Here is a 15,212-nt window from a genome sequence, read left to right as displayed (position 1 = left end):
AATGTTTAATTTTGCTCAGTTTAAGTTTGCATCCAAGTCCCTACCTTGCGTGTATTGATGTGCGTGTGTGCGAACGATTCTCTCCTGGGTCACGCGTGTTTACAGACCGGCCGTTTTCCTAATTACCAGCATGTCTGAAGTAGTCTCTGATAGTCTCACCGCTCCCCTGAGATAAATCACATTAGTCAGCGATCTCCCTCTCCACTAATTTATCTTAATCTCACCACTAATTTCATCCTTTGGGGGCTACCCGCTTTTTTCTTTGTTCACCTTATCTCGCTGTCTTCAAGACCAACTCAAAAAAGGAGAGAAACAATGTATTGTTTAAAGAATGCAGGTTATGGTTTGGTTTCTCTCAGGAGTGACACTCCGTTCTCTCTTGTTTCTCGCACGAGAAAGCAAAAGGCTTCTGGGAAGAGCCTTTGTAGTGCTTGAGAGAAGAATAGGGGTATTTAAGTAAGATAAGGCGATCGTTCAACGGCTGTGTCTACGGATGTCATGCAACTTTCCTCTGCCCATCTTTGCTGTTTTAATACATCCAGATTTCCAAGGTATTCCATTAGCACTGCATATAAAGAGTAAACCAAATGATCGTTGTCTGCCTTTTGGTACGAGATTTCTCAAACTCTCTGGGATTATAGCGGTATTTTATTTGCTGCCAACCGCCTTTTATATATTCATAACTCCTGTGTTGTCCGTGTGTTTGTCCCGTTCACAATGATTCTACGGCAGTAGAGCTTGGCCAACTATGACGATAAGTTTACAATCCTCATCCACTTTGAAGTGACACTAAACTGCTGTGGAAAAGCAAAGTGAGCCGAGGTGAAATGAGCTGTACCGAGCCGAGTCGTACTAAACCTGACAGTACCATACAGTGGAAAAGCGCCAATAGAGACTAAGTGATGAGCTCCATTAACACTTTAGGAGCATCATACCAGTGCCTTAGCAACCAAACAGAAAAAACAACCAAATACCATAGCAACCACATAGCAACCACATAGCAGCCTGGCAACATCCCTATAATTGTTCTGGTGTGTTTCACATGGCACTACTTATAATATCTTCTTAAAAAAACAAGTAAATTAAGTGTTTATTTGCAATAAAAATGCATGTTTTTAATAATGCTATCATGTCTTTATTGTGTAAGCAAGGTTTTTTTTTTTGTTGTTGTTGTTGTTGTTGTTATTGTTATTATTACTTAAACAAAACAACCCAACTGCATGTCTGATTAAAATTATAAATGCTGATCAGAAAACATGAAAATATTTAATTAATTTTGCAAATGATCTCTTCAAATCAAGCAAACACTTTTGTCTCCGCAACGATTTCTACCAATATGTTTAGTCGGTCTCTGACATTTAAGAGGTAGATGATGTTAGTGCACTTAGATATGATTATTATTTTATGAAGATTATCATGTAAACATCTGGAATGTGTCATCCTGGTTAGTGTGTATTCCAGCCCACCTGTTTCAGATAAAAAGGGCTGAAGAATCCTCCCATGATTTTCACCAAGTCTAGAAACTTATCTGAAAAAAAGCAGAAAACACACACACATTATCTTTAAATATCATGTCACTGCATTCTCTGGAAAACTTATCTGGACGTACATGTGTGACCGTTGTTGCAGTAGATTACAAAACATCAAACCGCATGTCATTATTTTAATGGACGAAAACACACTTTCCAAGCATAAAATACGTTGTTAACTTTAAAATCGAAATGATATACTGCAGGTCTCTTCCTGAAGGGACACGTTCTCCAGAGCTTGGTTCCAGCCCTGTTTTTACACACCTGCTTGTCATTTCATACATATATAAATATATATACACATCTGTGTTTATATGTCTACATTTTCATCAGCATATTGGACTGAAACAATTTCCTTGACAAGCCAGTATGACGTGCCATTCGCCTGGACCGAAACAAATCCTACAGATGACACACATGCCTAACTCATGCAAAGGTTCAGTTTTGAACATAAACAGGATTGCCCTCTGCTCACAGCCCAACGTTACAAAACACATGAGGTCATCTGTGTTTACATTCAATGCATGTATGAGTCTGTCCCACTAAACCGACACAAAGACGGATGGCAAATCACACGTATGGCAGTCGAACCTCACACTATCTAATCACTTAAAGCAACAACGCTCACAGGACGAGAGAACGCTAGCTCTCACGGCCTACACTATTTCTCTTCTTCCAATGGGAGACAGGGAAGATAATCCTGACTTGATAAATCCAGCTGTGATTGAAGCCAGAAGGAAGACCAAGTCTGATTCGGTAAAACCGAACAGTGCCCCTAGTTTCCCAGTATTATTGAAGCTGTCCAGAAAACAGCCTCATTATTCTTCTGTCTGCTTTTAATTTACTCCTTAAACCCTGTACTGATAATCTGTTATCAGCGTACACCCAATCTTACCCAAAGACACAAATCTAGCACGCCACAGAATGGAAACATCAATGGAAATATCCGGCAGTTTAATGAGGTAATGCTCTCGCAATAGTGAAATCCCTTTCATACCCTTTCGAACTGTCATGTTGGTAAATGTAACCATGTTCTCACCCTCCTCCATGTCAGAGCGGCCGACTCGGAGCGCTATGATGAATGAAGTCGGCAAAGTCCACGAACCCTGCATTTCGTTCCCAGTTTAAATTACATTATAAAAAGAAAGGACGCGACATGCCAGAAAGAGATCGGTGATCAGCCCTGGAAAAATGGGACGGATCCGATTCTGATTTTAACCATTTAGTGATGCAATGACATCAAGCTCCAAAACCAGAATCTCTCAGATGTAACAGAGGATCAGAAAGATCAAGGGTCACCCCTCCAACGTCTCCATCTCTGTGCCCATCCAGACAAGAGGAAAGAAAACAGATTACTATCAGTCTCATCTTTCATAATGAATTCAGTCTGTTTAGTGTAACTTTTGTGTGCGTTTATGCAGGTTTTCAAAAAATGTCCTTGGAAGAATACACCTGACAAACCAAAGTGATCTCAAGGGAATTCAAGCGGATTTTTCTAGGTGGGTTATTTGTTTAAATTTGTACGATGTGAATAATAGAAAAACATACACTGCAAAAAAAAACTGTAGAAAATAAAAAAAATCCTGCAGCTGGGGTGCCAAAAATGTATCTTTTTTTATCTTTGTTACTTAAAATAACATTTTCGATTTTTGATTTTCTTGTACCCCGTGACCCGAGGTAGTTCGGATAAGCGCTAGAAAATGGATGGATGGATGGATTTTCTTGTAAATTTGCAGTCATTTTCTGTAATTTTACGGTTTTGACCGTTTTTCAAATATATTTTTCCGGCAACATTTTTTTTCAAACATTTTATCACAAATAATTTTACCATAATAGCAAAATGTAATCTAACATAAAATTATATTGGTTTTGACTACATCAACTAATAAAAATCCTTTGTCTTCATTTAGTTGCTAGTGTGTGTAAGTCTAACCGTAATTCTGAATGGGTCTTTGGTATAAAGTTCTACAGGGAATGGGATGCACACGAAGGCATGGATAAGGGTGGATCCTCGTCGGCTCGCCTTTCTTCTACGCATTCCCAGAATGGCACGCTGGGAATGCATAGGATCTCCTTACCGATTCACCCCGAGCCCAAGCATCTGCCCCCAGCCCGTCATCCCCCAGGAACCACGAGCCACAGCGCTCAGACTCTATACGTGACAGAAAAGAGGGAGACACCCAGAAAGAAAGACAGAATGCACAGAAGAAGAGAAAGACAGAAATAGAGCGAGAGGTTTACAGGACATAAACTCCGCTCATGTCACTAGGCTGGAGTGTTTGTGTGCATGTGTGGCACTATGTTTATAACAAGATTGAGTTGCTCTACAACTTGTTGCGTGATGCTAAATAAATGCTGGCATGTGTGCCCAGAAACATGACGCTTTGGCTGAAAAGGGTCAGTCACCTCATGTTCATAGTGCCTGCTGCTGCCCGCCCAAAGAGTCTCTTCGCATTAATGAAAACAAGTGCTGCAGTTTTGTTCCTCTGCTTGTTCTTCAACACTACAGTATGTGGCAGGGTCGAGCTCCACATCATTCTTCTGCTAACAAGAAAATAAATAAGTGTTTGCTTTAGATAAGGTTACTAATTTTATGAGACCGGACTATTCTATCCATACTTTGTGCCAATGATCCATATAAATACTGCCTATTTTATACAGGGGACTGGCTATATTTAAACAATGTCAGGTTTTTCAAAATATCCCCTTAATATACCCACTTTGTTCATACATACAACACATTAAAAGTATATAATTTATCACTTCTTTTCCCAATATGTGTAAATATGCAGATTTTCCCATACTGATTCCAAGTTACTTTCTAAACCACCATTGTCATTACAAATGGATATATTGACCCATCCTCGGCCCATTAGCGGACTAACATAAGGTCACACAGTCACTTGTGTGTTGTTTTCCCTGGAACAGATCTCTGCCAAGTTCATTTGCTCTTATGTTGTCTGTGATCAATACGCCCTCTGTAGCAAATCCCCACTGCAGGCTCTGTTATCGACTAGAAGAAAGTGAATGTATTATACAAACATAACCATGATCAATGGCTCACAATGCCTATTAGGTTAAGCTAATGGAAACAGAGCAGGATTGAACCCTTCACTGGAGATAATTAAAGAGAAATCCCAATAAGATATCTGAACGGTATCAAGTGCTCAAGGCTGGAATGATGAGAAATACTGTCAATGAATTAATAATGAAGGACATATTCATTATCAATTCATCACATATGTGTAGAACCGATTTGTCAGTCAATATCAAAGAGTTCATGGTTGACTCCATTTCTCTGTGGTCGATTATACAGACATGCTGTGTAAGTCATGAATAAAGCAAGTAAGAAAGAAAGAAAGAAAGAAAGAAATAAGGTAAGAAAGAAAGAAGGAAAGAAAGAAAGAAAGAAAGAAAGAAAGAAAGAAAGAAAGAAAGAGAAAGAAAGATTTAATTTAAATGAACACGTAATTAAACTGTACTGTAAATGCTAAAGCACAACACAATGCAGTGCAAAATTGCAAAATAAAATGTAAAGAAGTTAATATAAAGAAAATCAATACAGGAAATACCTACATATCAATACAGTAAATATTCAAATTAGGCTAGTATTTCATAATAATTCCTTAATAGTATGCCCTATTTTACATATTCTTACTGCAGGTTTCAAAAGCTTGTATCTTATAAATACAACAATTTACAGATGAAAACAACAATTGTTTTTAGCAATCCAGAATCTTACAACCTTTCTATTCTGTCAATAACTAATGTTCTGTTATGTCTGCTTTTCTGTATTTGTATTTTCTTCCATTTTATAAGTGCCATACACTAACATGCTATATAAATGGCTGTATGAACACACACTGACCAAAATCACAAAACTGCAATATTGATTTCTTAAAGGATTCCAAGTAACATTAACCAAGATTCTGCTGATTTCAGGAAAACTATCAAATGAAATTTTGCTTCCAACATCCCATTATTATAATCACACTAGGTGTAATGATGAGAAATATGTATTTTGGCCTGAACAACTCCAAAAAACACCTGCTACAGCAGTGTTAAGGTTGGCCTTGCTCTGAAATCTCATGCATTACAGCACAGGAAGGAGCAGCTCTCACGTCTCACGACTCTCTTATTTGCTTGAAAGCAGGTGTGTATACTGTAAATGTGTTCGCACGGTTTTCTGGCCGGACCACACATCAAACACAGCTGTACATTACAGCTGAAGATCCTGAGACGGCAGCTGTCTGCACCTCTGCTCTGCCATTCTCATCCACACGGAAACAGCGAACATGCATATATCACTCACAGACACCAGGAGACATGTAAAACCAGAACCTAATGCTCATGACTTACAGATGCCTGTGTGTTATTCCTTCTTTAATCATGAGTTTACAAGAAAGCAGGCACACTCCTGAAAATATATACAAAGTGAGCAGAACCTCATGACAAAATCAGATCCCGTGCTGAAATTAAAATGGGACATATAGCATTTAATCAGTTAGTTTGTAGTAATAAAATAAAGTTTCTATGCTTTTTAAGATGTTTGTGTATCTGTAAAAGTACATTTATATTTTTCACTTTTATATATTTCAGATAACAGCTCATATAGTTTTTATCTAAAAAAAAATCCTCCTAACAAAGAAGTCACTCATTATCTTGGAAAGATTTTTTTAATGTTTCAATAAAAAAAATTACAGCATTGAAGCCCATTTTCGACTCTCCACAAAAACCCAGAGCAACCGCCAAACCAAACTATTATTCAGTAAAAACTGTGTGGTTTTAAAATATCCTTTAAATTAACAGTTTCAGAAGCATTCCCCTATAAATATGTATCTCATTAAAGAAAACCTCTTTTCCCTACCACTGAAAAATCACAAAAACCATACAATTGCTAACATAATATTTGTCTCCGAAGAGATGTAGCCCTACTTTGATGGAATGAAGAGATGAGCCCTTTCTTCCAATCTGTTTCTCCCTGTACACCTTATTGATGGTTTCCATTATAATGAAGTTACAGGACAATCTGAGGAAACATTAATCATGTTTAAACTATCATTCAAACCGTTCGCTTGTGTGTGAGCTTAAGGACAGTTGACGTGAACAGCGCAGAATAATGAACGACTACGGTTCAGTTTAAGAGCCAAAGTATGCAACCTGAGTACGCACCTGCTAGGTTCTGTTCTTCTGGAGACTAACCAGATCCAGCTACAATTAGACCTCATCCAGGACTTATTTCATCAATGCTAACACTGGACTTGTATTCCTTTAGTTGTCAAATGCAAAAGTCTGTGGTACGAACATCAACCACAACAAACCATGGTTATGTTTTTGAGCACATGCATCATCATCCCTTACAGAAAATAAAAACACCTTGCTCTAACGTTCAAAATTATTTATTACCTTTGTATTGGCTATAAGATATGGCCATAGGGTGGCTTTTTGGACATGTACTATGGAAATAGTTAACACGAATAATTCAATAATATATGATTTAAAAAGTACCATCTGATCATTATAACATTTTATTAACTTGGAAAATAATGGCATATGCTTAAATGGATAAAAATTCTTGCATCATTTACTAGAGCTGTTGCAAACCTGTATAAATGTATTTTTTCTGTTAAACACAAAAGAATATCATATAAAAGAATGTGGGAAACCAAACTGTTCTCAAGCACCATTAACTTCCATATAAGTATTTTTTACTATAGCAAATAGTGCCCCAGAACCGTTTTGTTTGCAAAGACCCTTCCAATAATGTTTCTTTTTGTTAAGCAGAACAACAAAATTAGTTTGAAACAACTTGAGGGTGAGTGACTATCTTTATAAGAGCCAAACACAAAGTAGCACAATAAGAAAGGGGGACAAGGGTTAAGCTGTCATAAGTCTAACAATTGCCACAAAGTTCATCCCAGTTGGTGCCCTTACTACAACTACACATACCTGTGTAATACTTGAGAGGTTTGAATGACCCCAATAATGATCAAATCAACTCGGGTTACAAATGAGAAGGGGCCTCTCTGGCTCCTTGTGTCACCGCATGCTCTCCAGAACAATGCACTGTAAAATACCCTGACCTGCCGACTGCTCCTCTTTCCCACAGTGAAGAGCACTTTGCCCCTTTTCCTCCCTCCCTCCCCAGCATATAAAACAGCAGAATTTAAGGGAGTCCTGCTTAGGAGAAAGATGAGGCGCCATACGGTAACATACATCATAAATTACGGTCTCCACACACATATACACTTTAAGGAGTGCGCTCTCCTGAAACGCACGGACTGCCTTGGTTTTACGGGCTGAGACTGTGACATTGTGCTTTAGTTTGACTTGGGCCTCGTGTTATAATTAATGGCTCAGGTAAGGGTGGGAACATTTTGTCATAATTAGGAGTGTTAAGTTGCAGGTCTAAGCTGAAACTTATTAATGGTGATGTATAGCCGAGTCTAGGTTGCGATAGATTTTAGGGCGCCTAAACAATATGCTGCGAATCTATTGTGCAACGGAAGGCTGTAAAGGAAAAATGCAAGAGTTTACAAAACCAGTGTGAAAAAAACCTTTGCTGACGTATGCCTTTTTCTGACCAATCAGAAGTTCAGAGGGGCGAAACTAGCTTTGCCTTCTGTGATACAATTTTCTTTATTTTAATGCGTCTTTTACACCTAACAGAACAGAAAATGTTTTAATAGAAACAGAAAAAATACATTAAATTGTGCATGTTATTAAATGGAAACATCCAAGTTCATTTACACACATTTAGAGTCATGCAATATTACACAGTCAATATTACACATCACACTATGAAACATGACGTGAGTTTGGCAGCTTATAATCATTTTATTGCTGTGCGACATATAAAAGCCATTGTTAGCATGCACTGGTGTGTATCGCGCGCAGATTTTGCGAGAGGACTGAGAAAATAAAAGGCACTTAATTGTCAGCCAAAACAAACTTTAGCATTACAGTTAGGTGCCACTTACACTGTCCCCTGCTTCTATAAAACCACAGAACCATGACAAACGCTCTCGAAAGACTGAATCAGATTACAAAGTTGTCCAACTACGCTTTAACCAATTACACGTGTTGAAAGTCCCCAGGTTCAAGCACAAAAACTGTAGTTATACCCATTTTTAACTTCAGCTACAACTGACGACCAACAGCGGTACAATGACAACAAATGAGCTAATGCAGCAAATGCCGCTGATGCTTGCCAAATGCGTTCAACCACAAATGCTTTTCAATTGACTGCTAATTACTCAACTTACCATTTCAGCAAATTTCACATTTGGCTCCACATTTAACCCACTACTTCTTGACTAGGGGATTGTTTACGTATGAGAAGGCTCGTTTTGTCGATTTTGTGTGTATATTTCTCATTCCTCCAGGCTCTGCCATCTTGATTCTGTCAATGTTGACTCTATGAATGTGGGAAATTTGTCACCGCTGTGGTTTAACTGGGAACTTTCAGTGTCAGGAAAAGTTCCCCGTGACGGACGCCAGCGCACCACATCACTAGACATCAATGCGAATGATTGTTACCTCATCAGCGGGCCAGTTTCTGGCAGGTTAAGTGATCTTTAATCTGAACCTGCTTGGAAAGTGGTAGAGGGGTGGAGGTCTGAGAAAGGGCGGTGCCTCTTTCCTACGCTTATTTCCTGTCTGCTGATCTCTCGCGGACCCTCGTGCTTCCCCCGCTAACCCCTGATGCCGGCTGACAGGAAGCAGGGCTCGACTGATAGGGCCTTGGTACATGTGAACTGCTGACACAGATCACAACTGATCCATCATCAACCTTTCAACTGTCCTCTCTCCTCACTTTTCACCCTTAGCTTCTCTCGCTCTCTTTAGATGTTGCGCTCTTCCTTTCTCCTTGTGGTAGAGTTGCCATTAGAGGCAAATCAATATCAGCAAAGCGCCAATGTTGCCTGCAAAAAAATGAGGCAAAAGATAAGAGAAAAGATCAAATAGACATGAATATAAGGCAAAAAACAACATCTAAAAACAAAAGTGGAATGAATAGGAAAGACTGCTTTTACTCAACACTACACATTATACTTGGATGCATGAAAGTCTTAAAGGGACAGTTCACCCAAACAATACAAATGTGTCATCATTTATTCATCCTCATGTCATTCCAAACCTGTATGACTTTCTTTTTCAGAACACAAAAGAAGACATTTTGTAAAACGTTGGTAACCAAACAACATTGAACATTGACACAAATTCACAGAATTTACCAAAATATCTTTGTTTGTGTTCCAGAAGAAAGAGTGACATTTTGACATGACATGTGGTTGAATACATGATGTTTTGGGGTGAACTAACCCTTTAAACCAAAAAGAATTATGCTCTTTATCCTAAAAGTCCTCAGTGTCTCATCCTTCTCAAGTCTCTCAGGTATACGTTAAGAGACTCTTTGTATGCGATCTACTTCCTGTAATGAGAGCATGATTCAGTTGATTTTTATCATGGAAGACGATGGATATACTGTCAACTTGCGTACAAAGAGACTCTCTCTTCCCAGTTACCTCTCGCACGCTGCTCTTATTCTAATTGGACACACAGAGTATGGAGCTAAATCTGAAAGCAGGCGTTTGTTTAGTATTCAAGGGGATGAGCTGGACAGGTCTGATGAACTGAATCATTTGACCCATGGGAAAACCTATTGTGACTGTTAATCTTAAATTCCCTTTCTCCTTATGTTACAGAATTACCTCATTAGCATTACAGATTGCTTCTCGTAGAAACAACAGTGGAACATTCATGAACCAGGCATAATGCACAAAGCAATAACAAGCCTTTCTCAACAAGCTCCAATCTCATTGGCTGGCTCTAAACAAGGGAAACAAAGTTATGTATGACAACTTTTTTTAAATTCATTTGGTATTGTCTTTATGAAAACAGAGACAATTTGATTAAACTGACTTGTCCATAGATTTCTTTTTTAGGTAAAAAGGAGCAATGTGGGGATTTAGAGCCATCTAGTGGTGAGGTTGTGAATCTCTACCAACGGCTCACTCCACCCCTCCTTTTCGAAGCACTATGGTGGCTGACACAGGACAAAGATGAGGTCACGTTTTTGCTTCTTTGCTGAAGGAGATAACGTATTTACAAAACGCGCTCAGAGCAGTTTGTCCATTTAGGGCTACTGTAGAAACAAGATAGCGAATTCCATGTAAGGTGGCCCGCTGTGTAGATAGAAATTTCTCATTCTAAGGTAATAAAAACATAACGCTTCATTGTGTAAGATCTTTATACACCACGTAGTTATGTGTATCATATTGCATTTCTCAACTCAACTCAACTCAACTTTATTTATATAGCGCTTTTTACAATTTTCATTGTTACAAAGCAGCTGTACATGAGACACATTTAATACAAGTATGAATTCTAAAGCAGCCCCCCCGGCCAGGCAGATAGTGCAAAACAATATGCAAACGGTGGTGAGGAACCCAAAACTCCCATCGAGAAAAAAAACCTCAGGGGAACCCAGGCCCAACCAGGGGATTCCAGTTCCCCTCTGGCAAAAGCTGCTGCCTCTGCACAAGCTCATCAGTGCTTGCACAACAAGGCTTAATAAAAATATAAAAATTAAAGATTATCATTCACAATCTAATAGCATTTGAAATGTTGTAGAAAAAAACAAAGTTGTCGCGTCCTTTATCCAGCTCTATCCTCTTAGCACTTGTCAGGTCACCGCTTCCCATTCTCAGCTCTGCCATCAGGTCTGGGCATGAACTGCATCCTGCGGTAACCTTGGAACAAAGAGACAAGACTGGCTGAGAGTAGAGTACTGTTCTGCACTCTTTGATGCAACAAGTACATCATTTGTTGTTGGATGTGTTCCTGGTTCCGGTTGATCTAAATAATGCAGCCTAAATCCTCTGAGGATTAATATTATGGAGGTGTAGTGTATGCAAGATTAAAAAGATGAGTCTTTAGTCTAGATTTAAACTGACAGAGTGTGTCTGCCTCCCGGACCGTGCAGGGAAGAATATTCCAAAGTTTAGGCGCTAGATAAGAAAAGGATCTACCACCTGCACTTGATTTTTAAATTCTAGGTATTACCAACTGACAGGACCCCTTAGAGCGTAATGTACGTGGTGGTCTGTAATACAATAGAAGTTCATTCAAATACTGCGGCGCTAGACCATGTAGGGCTTTATAGGTAATAAGCAAGATCTTAAAGTTAATGCGATGCTTTATAGGTAACCAGTGCAAGGTTGACAGAACCGGGGTTATATGCTCATACTTTTTTGTACGTGTAAGAACTCGAGCTGCCGCGTTTTGAACCAGTTGCAGTTTTTGTAATAGGCCCGCAGGGCAACCACCTAGAAGTGCATTACAGTAATCTAGTCTTGATGTCATGAATGCATGAATTAATTTCTCTGCATCTGACAGTGACAGCATATGACGTAATTTAGATATATTCTTAAGATGGAAAAATGCAATTTTACAGGTGTTTGCGACATGGCTTTCAAATGAGAGAGTACTGTCAAATACAACGCCAAGATTCTTAGCTGATGACGAGGATTTTATGGAGCAACCGTCAATCGTTAAGCAGTATTCTTGGTTGTTACGCATAGCAGTTTTCGGTCCAGTAAGTAACACTTCTGTTTTGTCCGAGTTTAGTAGTAAAAAATTGTTACTCATCCACATTTTTAAGTCAACTATGCAATCCTTTATTCGATGAAACTGCTGGGTTTCATGAGGCATCGAGGAAATATAAAGTTGAGTATCATCAGCATAACAGTGAAAGCTAATTCCGTGTCGCTTTATTATATCTCCTAGAGGTAGCATGTATAATGCGAAGAGCAGGGGCCCCAAGACTGAGCCCTGTGGTACACCGTACTGGACTTGTGATTTGCGGGACACCTCATTGTTTATTGCTACAAATTGAAAACGGTCGGATAAATAAGACTTAAACCATTTCAATGCTATTCCGTTAATGCCGACGTAATTTTCGAGTCTATGTAGAAGTATGCTGTGGTCAATGGTGTCAAATGCAGCACTGAGGTCTAGCAGCACCAATAACGAAATACAGCCACGGTCAGACGCTAAAAGCAGATCATTTGTAACTCTGATCAAAGCAGTCTCTGTACTGTGACATGCTCGAAATCCAGACTGGAATTCATCATTAATGTCATTCCTTTGGAGGAAGGAGCATAATTGAGTTGAAACTACTTTTTCCAGAACTTTAGATATAAAAGGTAAATTCGATATAGGCCTGTAATTCCCTAGTTCTTTGGGGTCGAGTTTGGTTTTTTTTAAAAGAGGCCTTATAACAGCCACCTTAAATGCTTTAGGCACATGTCCTAATATCAGAGATGAGTTAATAATACTAAGAAGAGGATCTATAATTTCGGGGAGCATTTCTTTCAGTAGTTTTGTAGGTATAGGGTCTAGCATGCATGTTGATGATTTAGATGATTTAATGATTTTAGACAGTTCATCGTGATCTACTGTAGAAAATAATTGCAATTTCTCCTTAGGGGTGCTGTAGTTAGTTTGTTCAGCGGATTTCACGACAGGTTGCATTGTTATAATTTTTTCTCTTATATCTTGGATTTTACTTGTGAAGTAGTTCATAAATTCATCACTGTTATGCTGATAATCAGAATCTGACGTCGATGACGACTTATTTTTTGTTAATTTAGCCACCGTGTTAAATAAGAACCTAGGGTTGTGATGGTTTTCCTCTATTAGTGTTGAAAAGTAGGCGGATCTAGACGTTTTTATTGCTGTAGTAGAGTAGGCGGGGCGAGACCGTGGTTCGAGTCCGGTGAGTAATTGTGAATTAGCGTCAGCTGTGCGCACACCGGCCTCGAATCACGTAGGAGATGGGAGAATATAAAAGGAACGAGCGACCGGACCGTCGAAGAGAGAGGACCGGGCCCGAACTTGTGTTTGTATTTGTATTTATGTTTATGTTATTTCGCCGGCGGTCGTCCGTGAGGGGCCGCCGGCTGTTTTTATTTCTGTTAATAAATGTTTAATGTCTGCCGGTTCCCGCCTCCTTCCTTCCATTTTATTGAGATTTGTTACATTGGTGCCGAAACCCGGGAGGAAGGAGAGACATGCTGTCGGAGAGTCCTCGCCGCCGAGTGGCCTCGCGGTGCCGGAGAGTTCGGGCAGCGCGGACGAAGGGCGTCCGCCAGTGGCTGCCCGAAGCGGTGGCTCTGGGGAAACGGAAGTGCACAGTGCGGCCACCGTCAAAACTTCGGTGGAACGGCGACCTTTGCTGCCGCGCCCCTGGGTCGAGGTGGGGTGGCTTTCGTCCAAGTGGGAGCGGGGGGGTTGCCGCCGTCCGCCAGAGGCCGGAGCCTGTGTCCGTCCCCCGAGGGGGAGGAGCAGGGGGCGGAAGTGCCGGGTGAGCCACCGCCTGCCAGAGGCCGGAGCCTGCGTCCGTCCGCCCAAGGGGGAGGAACAGGGGACGGGGAACCCGCCCCGACTCCCGGATAAAGGAGGAGCCACCGCCGGCCGCCAGGGGGCGGACGGTCGAGCCGTCCACCGAAGCCCCAGGGCTACCGCAAGGCACCGCGAAGGAGAGTACTCCGGCTGGTTGAGGAACGAGCGGCAGCATGTCGGGGAACCGGATTTTTTTTTTTTCCTCTCTCCCCTCTCTCTTTCCGGTCGCTCCGAGGGCTCCCGTCTCCGTTGTCTCGTCTCGTCGCTGCATACCCCCCACCCCACCCCCCCCGAGGGAGGGGGAGGGAGCTTGCACAGTCGCGGGGGTACCCCCCGGCCTGTGAGGGGTGATGGGGGTATGTAGTAGAGTAGGCGGGGCGAGACCGTGGTTCGAGTCCGGTGAGTAATTGTGAATTAGCGTCAGCTGTGCGCACACCGGCCTCGAATCACGTAGGAGATGGGAGAATATAAAACGAACGAGCGACCGGACCGTCGAAGAGAGAGGACCGGGCCCGAACTTGTGTTTGTATTTGTATTTATGTTTATGTTATTTCGCCGGCGGTCGTCCGTGAGGGGCCGCCGGCTGTTTTTATTTCTGTTAATAAATGTTTAATGTCTGCCGGTTCCCGCCTCCTTCCTTCCATTTTATTGAGATTTGTTACAATTGCATTCCTGTAATTTCGAGTACTATCCTTCCATGCTATACGAAATACCTCTAAATTCGTTTTCTTAAAGTTGCGCTCCATTTTACGGGATGCTTTTTTTAGAGTCTGAGTGTGTTCATTATACCACGGTGTTGGGCTGCTATTTTTAATTTTCTTTAAACGCAGAGGAGCAACTGTGTCTAATATTTCCGAGAAAGTAGAGTTAAAATGTTCAATAGTAGTGTCAAAATCGTCAACGTTATTACTCATGCTGGATATTTTAGACAATTCAGGCAGATTATCGAGAAACGCATCTTTGGTAGTTGAAGTAATCGTTCTACCATATTTGTAACAAGGAGTTTGATTTGCAGCCGTAGGCCATTGAAGCAAACATAATATCAGATAATGATCCGAAATATCTTCACTCTGCTGAACGATTTTAACATCGTCCACATTTATACCATAAGAAAGTATTAAATCTAAAGTATGATTACGAAGGTGAGTGGGTCCTGACACATGTTGACTAACGCCCATGGAGTTAAGAGTGTCTTTGAAAGCCAGTCCCAAGGCATCTGTATCATTGTCTACATGGATATTAAAGTCACCGACGACAAGGACTCTATCTGCGGCC

Source organism: Triplophysa dalaica, chromosome 21, assembly GCF_015846415.1.
Source record: "Triplophysa dalaica isolate WHDGS20190420 chromosome 21, ASM1584641v1, whole genome shotgun sequence".
Taxonomy (NCBI): Eukaryota; Metazoa; Chordata; class Actinopteri; order Cypriniformes; family Nemacheilidae; genus Triplophysa; species Triplophysa dalaica.
This window is presented reverse-complemented; position numbering follows the sequence as displayed.